Raw genomic sequence first — 6457 nt, 5'->3', positions numbered from 1 at the left:
CCCATGAAATCATTTGTCCGTCGGCCTTTGGTTTGCTCGCGGGTCCAACATCCGTTTTGTCCACCAGTTCTCACCGTGGACTTTCCCGTTGGTTATCCGTCGAGTCACCATTGGTGTTACCGATTCCTAATCGGTTTCACCATTGGCCATGGCGATTGATACATGAAGGCGGCCGCGATTTTAGATCCTTACATGGTGAACCACGTTGCTTACCCATTCTCGGTGCTTACTCCCTTTACCGGTGAGATTGCATCCATGGGCGACCCTTGGGTGTGTTCGGTTGCACTTATCCTCGTGCTTCTTCGAACACCTTTCCCTTATACGCCTTCCCGATTAACTTCCCGTTAACCATATCATCTATCGGAGTATCTTTGGATTCGTCAATACTTCCATATTGACAATCTTAGATTTGCCGATCCATTTCCTTTTCGTGTCCTTCCCACGACGTTATGATTCATAGAACGGACGATCCATCGACCCCATAATCGAGCTATCGACCCGAACCATCAATCAAGTTGTCGAACCCTTCGGCGGTTCCCATCGAATCCTCGATCATGTAATCCGCCATGTTCCCTCGACAAGATCTCCGATACGTACCATCGGTCATCCCGCCGATCGGTACGATCGATCAATCCGCCGATCTAAACCTTGATCCGTTTATCCGATCGTACACCTATCCGGTCATACGTCGATCCGACTTGTTGACACGACGATCGATCCGCCTATCCCGGTCGGTCGATCCGTCTGTGCGATGGTCTATCCGGATCCGTCTTCTTCTCCGATCTGATCCATCCGTCGGACGATCGGTCTGTCCGATCCGTCCGACGATCGGTCTGTCCGATCTGATCCGTCCGACGATCGGTCTATCCAATCCGATTTGTCTCCAAGACGATCGGTTGGACCCATCCAATCCGACTCATCCATCCGTCCTATACATTCCATCGAACCGTTGGATCGGGAGGTAGCATGCGCATCAGTTCGGTCGAGACTCCGAGAATCCATTCCGATTCCGGAGATACTCGCCGAGCCGCACCCCCTTTCCGACCAACACTTCGTAGAGCGTTTTGGGACTTGTTTTGGATTGTTGTGGTGATTGTGAATGCCTTGGGCGTCCTCCCTTATATAGGGAGTGAATGGGTGTGTTTCCGAAACATCACATCCGTTCGTTGCACCCTTCCGAAAGGTTGCATCTTTCCGATCGTAACCGTTCGGCCTTATCCACCCTTTGGCCAACGGTAACCGTTCATTGGTAACCGCTCGACCTTATACCTCTTCATCCCGAGCTACCACAGTCCACCAGCTCGAGTGTCAGCTGACCGGACCACCCAGCTAGGTCAGTCCTCGATCAGTTCACCGAGCTCAGTTGAGCTGTCGATCAGCTCGCCTAGCTGAGCTAGCTAGTCCTTCAGCTGGTGTAGCTCACCTAGCTGAGCTAGCTAGTTCATCCAGCTTGTTCAGCTCAACTAGCTGGTTTAGCTCGAACGTTCTTCCACGTTCTTTCCGGCTAAGTCTTTCGGTCCGTTTCTCGGCCTTGACTTCGCCATCCCTAATCTTTCCAAGATCATTTCTCCATGATCACTAGATTATCTCGAAACCGTCTAAGTCATCTACCCCTTTCATGACTTAAACGTTTCATTCCTTCCTTGGGTTAACTTATTCATTGGTCTTTCTCGACCATGATCTAGTTTTCCCTAAAACAAACCGGCCCCCTTTAGGATCCCGGGACGCGGGTGTTACAAGTCTACCCCCCTTAAAATGAATTCGTCCTCGAATTCGGCGGGTGTTAGAGTTACTCCTTAACATTTTCTCATCTTTAGTCTTCCCAAGACTTTAGATCCCATACTTGATCAAATATCTATTTCCGAGTTTGATCAAGTTTCCCCGATCTTGGTTTTTTCCGACACACGATCAAATTTCTAGATCTTGGTCCTTTCTTGGACTCGATCAAATTCTCGATTTCTGTCCTTTCTCGGACTCGATCCATTTTTCCGATCTTGGTCCATTTCTCGGACTCGATCAAATGTAACCCGTCCAAGTCTAATTCCGACTAGAACAAATTTCTGACCTTGGTCCAACCCGGACTTGGCCAATATTTCCCAACCTTGGTCCTTTGCGGACACGGTCACTATTCCCGACCTTGGTCCTTTTCGGACACGGTCATTATTCCCGACCTTGGTCCTTTATGGACTCGGTCTATAATTTCCCGACCTTGGTCCACACCGGACTCGGTCACTTTTCCCGACCTTGGCCCACACCGAACTCGGTCAATAATTTCCCGACCTTGGTCCACACCGGACTTGGTCATTTTTCCCGACCTTGGTCCTTTACCGAACTCGGTCAATAATTTCCGACCTTGGTCCTTTACCGGACTCAGTCAATAATTTCCGACCTTGGTCCTTTACCGGACTCGGTCAATACCCCTTGATCTTTTCAACGAATAGATCAAGTCTTTCCCGATCTTTGTCAAATTCCGACGAGATCTAACTTCCCTTGATCTTGGTCATTCTCCGAATAGATCAATACCTTTTTTTTCCTCGTTATATTAAGTCATTTGACTACAAGGCTCGTATCTTGGTGCCCGATCATGCTTTGGGTAACCTTTCCTCAAGCACATCAATCTCATTCACCTCAACTTCCTTATCCGCCAAACACTTAGCCTAACTTTTTCAACTTTATGATCAGCCCTTCTCTCCGAATAATTATCCACTTGATACATGTGTAGTTCTTGCCCCTTGGGTAATCATCTTGGCTTAACCAATTCATCTTGGCAAACTTTTTTTTTGGTTTCCAAGCATGTAATCGCGTTCTTGCCTCAATTCCCTTCCGGCTCACCAACACTACTGTTCAAGTTCATAATTCGGTTTCCCAAGGACTCAATCATTTAAGTTACACCTTTAGTAGTCATTTACCATGACATTTTCCCGGGCACTTATCCATCCTAGGATCAAGCATGCTCTGATACCAACTTGTGAGACCCCGTCCCGGACGTCTCGGCGTCCGGCGACCCAAGGTTCACGTTCACGCCACTTCCCGGCCGAACCTCCATATTTTTCGCGATTTAACATAGAATTGCCTTTACGAGGCTTACTTCTGTAATCGCTTTCTTAATACCCAGCGGAAGTCTTTCTACCCTTGGTTTAATTCCAACCAACCCTTGTACCGGTTTGATCATCTTTGTCCCTTAGACTTTAGATCGATCATTAACTCGGCCAAGTCATGCAATTTGTTCGCTAACCATTCTAAGTCTAACGATTGCATATTCTTTGTATCCCTAATCCAACGGCCAATTCCCAAACGTCTATCTTAACTAATAAGTTAGATGCGTTTACATACCTTGGCCTACATGCGGATTTGATTCCTCTTCGATCCGTCTATTGATCCTTCTCTTAGCCCTCTCGTCGCCTTATTCCATTCGTACAACGATTCTTAACCAATCGTGTATTGATGGACCAATCTCTATCGTTACTTAGCCATTCATCCAACCAACCCCACTGGTCTAAGTCCCTACGATAGAGATTGGGGATCGTACGTTTTTCTTGGTTCACGGTGGCCGAATCAAGCTCTTGGCTCATTGGTCCATCCGTCCTCCAAACGTACGCCCCTTCGGTTTCATGGTGGACGATCAAGCCCTCGGCTTATCGAACCATCCATGTTTCCGATCTAGTCGTTTATCACTACGACCGCCCACGGTCTACTAACCGTTTACCCGTACGGTCCATGGTGGTCATAACGCCTTCGGCTTACCGATCCATCCATGCGATCCGAACAATATCATTATCACACCCAAGGGTCCGTAGATTCACCCATCGGATTATCGTAGGCTAGCCCATGAAATCATTTGTCCGTCGGCCTTTGGTTTGCTCGCGGGTCCAACATCCGTTTTGTCCACCAGTTCTCACCGTGGACTTTCCCGTTGGTTATCCGTCGAGTCACCATTGGTGTTACCGATTCCTAATCGGTTTCACCATTGGCCATGGCGATTGATACATGAAGGCGGCCGCGATTTTAGATCCTTACATGGTGAACCACGTTGCTTACCCATTCTCGGTGCTTACTCCCTTTACCGGTGAGATTGCATCCATGGGCGACCCTTGGGTGTGTTCGGTTGCACTTATCCTCGTGCTTCTTCGAACACCTTTCCCTTATACGCCTTCCCGATTAACTTCCCGTTAACCATATCATCTATCGGAGTATCTTTGGATTCGTCAATACTTCCATATTGACAATCTTAGATTTGCCGATCCATTTCCTTTTCGTGTCCTTCCCACGACGTTATGATTCATAGAACGGACGATCCATCGACCCCATAATCGAGCTATCGACCCGAACCATCAATCAAGTTGTCGAACCCTTCGGCGGTTCCCATCGAATCCTCGATCATGTAATCCGCCATGTTCCCTCGACAAGATCTCCGATACGTACCATCGGTCATCCCGCCGATCGGTACGATCGATCAATCCGCCGATCTAAACCTTGATCCGTTTATCCGATCGTACACCTATCCGGTCATACGTCGATCCGACTTGTTGACACGACGATCGATCCGCCTATCCCGGTCGGTCGATCCGTCTGTGCGATGGTCTATCCAGATCCGTCTTCTTCTCCGATCTGATCCATCCGTCGGACGATCGGTCTGTCCGATCCGTCCGACGATCGGTCTGTCCGATCTGATCCGCCCGACGATCGGTCTATCCAATCCGATTTGTCTCCAAGACGATCGGTTGGACCCATCCAATCTGACTCATCCATCCGTCCTATACATTCCATCGAACCGTTGGATCGGGAGGTAGCATGTGCATCAGTTCGGTCGAGACTCCGAGAATCCATTCCGATTCCGGAGATACTCGCCGAGCCGCACCCCCTTTCCGACCAACACTTCGTAGAGCGTTTTGGGACTTGTTTTGGATTGTTGTGGTGATTGTGAATGCCTTGGGCGTCCTCCCTTATATAGGGAGTGAATGGGTGTGTTTCCGAAACATCACATCCGTTCGTTGCACCCTTCCGAAAGGTTGCATCTTTCCGATCGTAACCGTTCGGCCTTATCCACCCTTTGGCCAACGGTAACCGTTCATTGGTAACCGCTCGACCTTATACCTCTTCATCCCGAGCTACCACAGTCCACCAGCTCGAGTGTCAGCTGACCGGACCACCCAGCTAGGTCAGTCCTCGATCAGTTCACCGAGCTCAGTTGAGCTGTCGATCAGCTCGCCTAGCTGAGCTAGCTAGTCCTTCAGCTGGTGTAGCTCACCTAGCTGAGCTAGCTAGTTCATCCAGCTTGTTCAGCTCAACTAGCTGGTTTAGCTCGAACGTTCTTCCACGTTCTTTCCGGCTAAGTCTTTCGGTCCGTTTCTCGGCCTTGACTTCGCCATCCCTAATCTTTCCAAGATCATTTCTCCATGATCACTAGATTATCCCGAAACCGTCTAAGTCATCTACCCCTTTCATGACTTAAACGTTTCATTCCTTCCTTGGGTTAACTTATTCATTGGTCTTTCTCGACCATGATCTAGTTTTCCCTAAAACAAACCGGCCCCCTTTAGGATCCCGGGACGCGGGTGTTACATCCTCCCTTTCGGATTCTTCGGCCCATCTTATGTTCTCCTCAGTTTCTTCATCGTCAGTGAGATCTGTTCGCTCGGCGGAGTTAGCTCCGGCTCGAGTACGCTCATCTTGCAGATCATCTGGCTCGTCCGTCAAGTCCACTGCGTCTGGCTCGGTGGGATCATCTTGGTTCTCGCGTCTGGCAGGGTCGGCTCGGGTTGCAACTCTGGTGTTGTCGGTTGGCGTCGCGAACGTGAGTCTTGTTGGGTTGATGCCAGGCAAGTCCCTCCGAGCTCGTGGCGGCCGAGTCTGGAAACGCGTGGTTTTTTGTTGCCCACGTGTTGCGATTTCGTCGACTTGCTGCGCCAAGGTTTTGTTAGCTTTCTCTTGGTCGTCAGCTTTCTTCTGGAATTTAACCATTAGATCTTTCAGTTCGGCTAGAGTCGCTATGATCGTCGGATCGGCTTGAGAATTCTGAGGGTTCGGAGGGTTAGGGTTCCCTCCTCCGGCTGGTAGTGTCTGACGACCGTCTTCGTTCATCGTCCTTTTCGGTAATCGAGTTCTGCGTCTTAGGGTAAGAGAATTCTAAAGTGTCCCCACAGACGGCGCCAAACTGTGGAAGTCGAAACTAACACAATCGAGATTTGTCTAGGGTTTTAATTTAGGGATACGATAAATGTGAATTCTCAAAGAACAACAGAAACAATTGTAACCAAAGATGGTGTTCTTGATCTTATTGATGAAAAGAGTAGTTTTGATCGTACAAGAGTTTGATCGTAAAAGAAAAAGATGTTTGTGCTGTGAGAGCTTTGCGTAGTGTAAATCCTAGAGCGATATTGCTTGCTTTCTGCGAGAGCCTTGAGTCTCTTTTTATAGGGGTGATAAACCGCATCTCCAGCGATATTCTCGGAAGATT

The sequence above is a fragment of the Arabidopsis lyrata genome, assembly GCF_000004255.2.
Source record: "Arabidopsis lyrata subsp. lyrata unplaced genomic scaffold ARALYscaffold_4, whole genome shotgun sequence".
Lineage (NCBI taxonomy): Eukaryota > Viridiplantae > Streptophyta > Magnoliopsida > Brassicales > Brassicaceae > Arabidopsis > Arabidopsis lyrata.
This window is presented reverse-complemented; position numbering follows the sequence as displayed.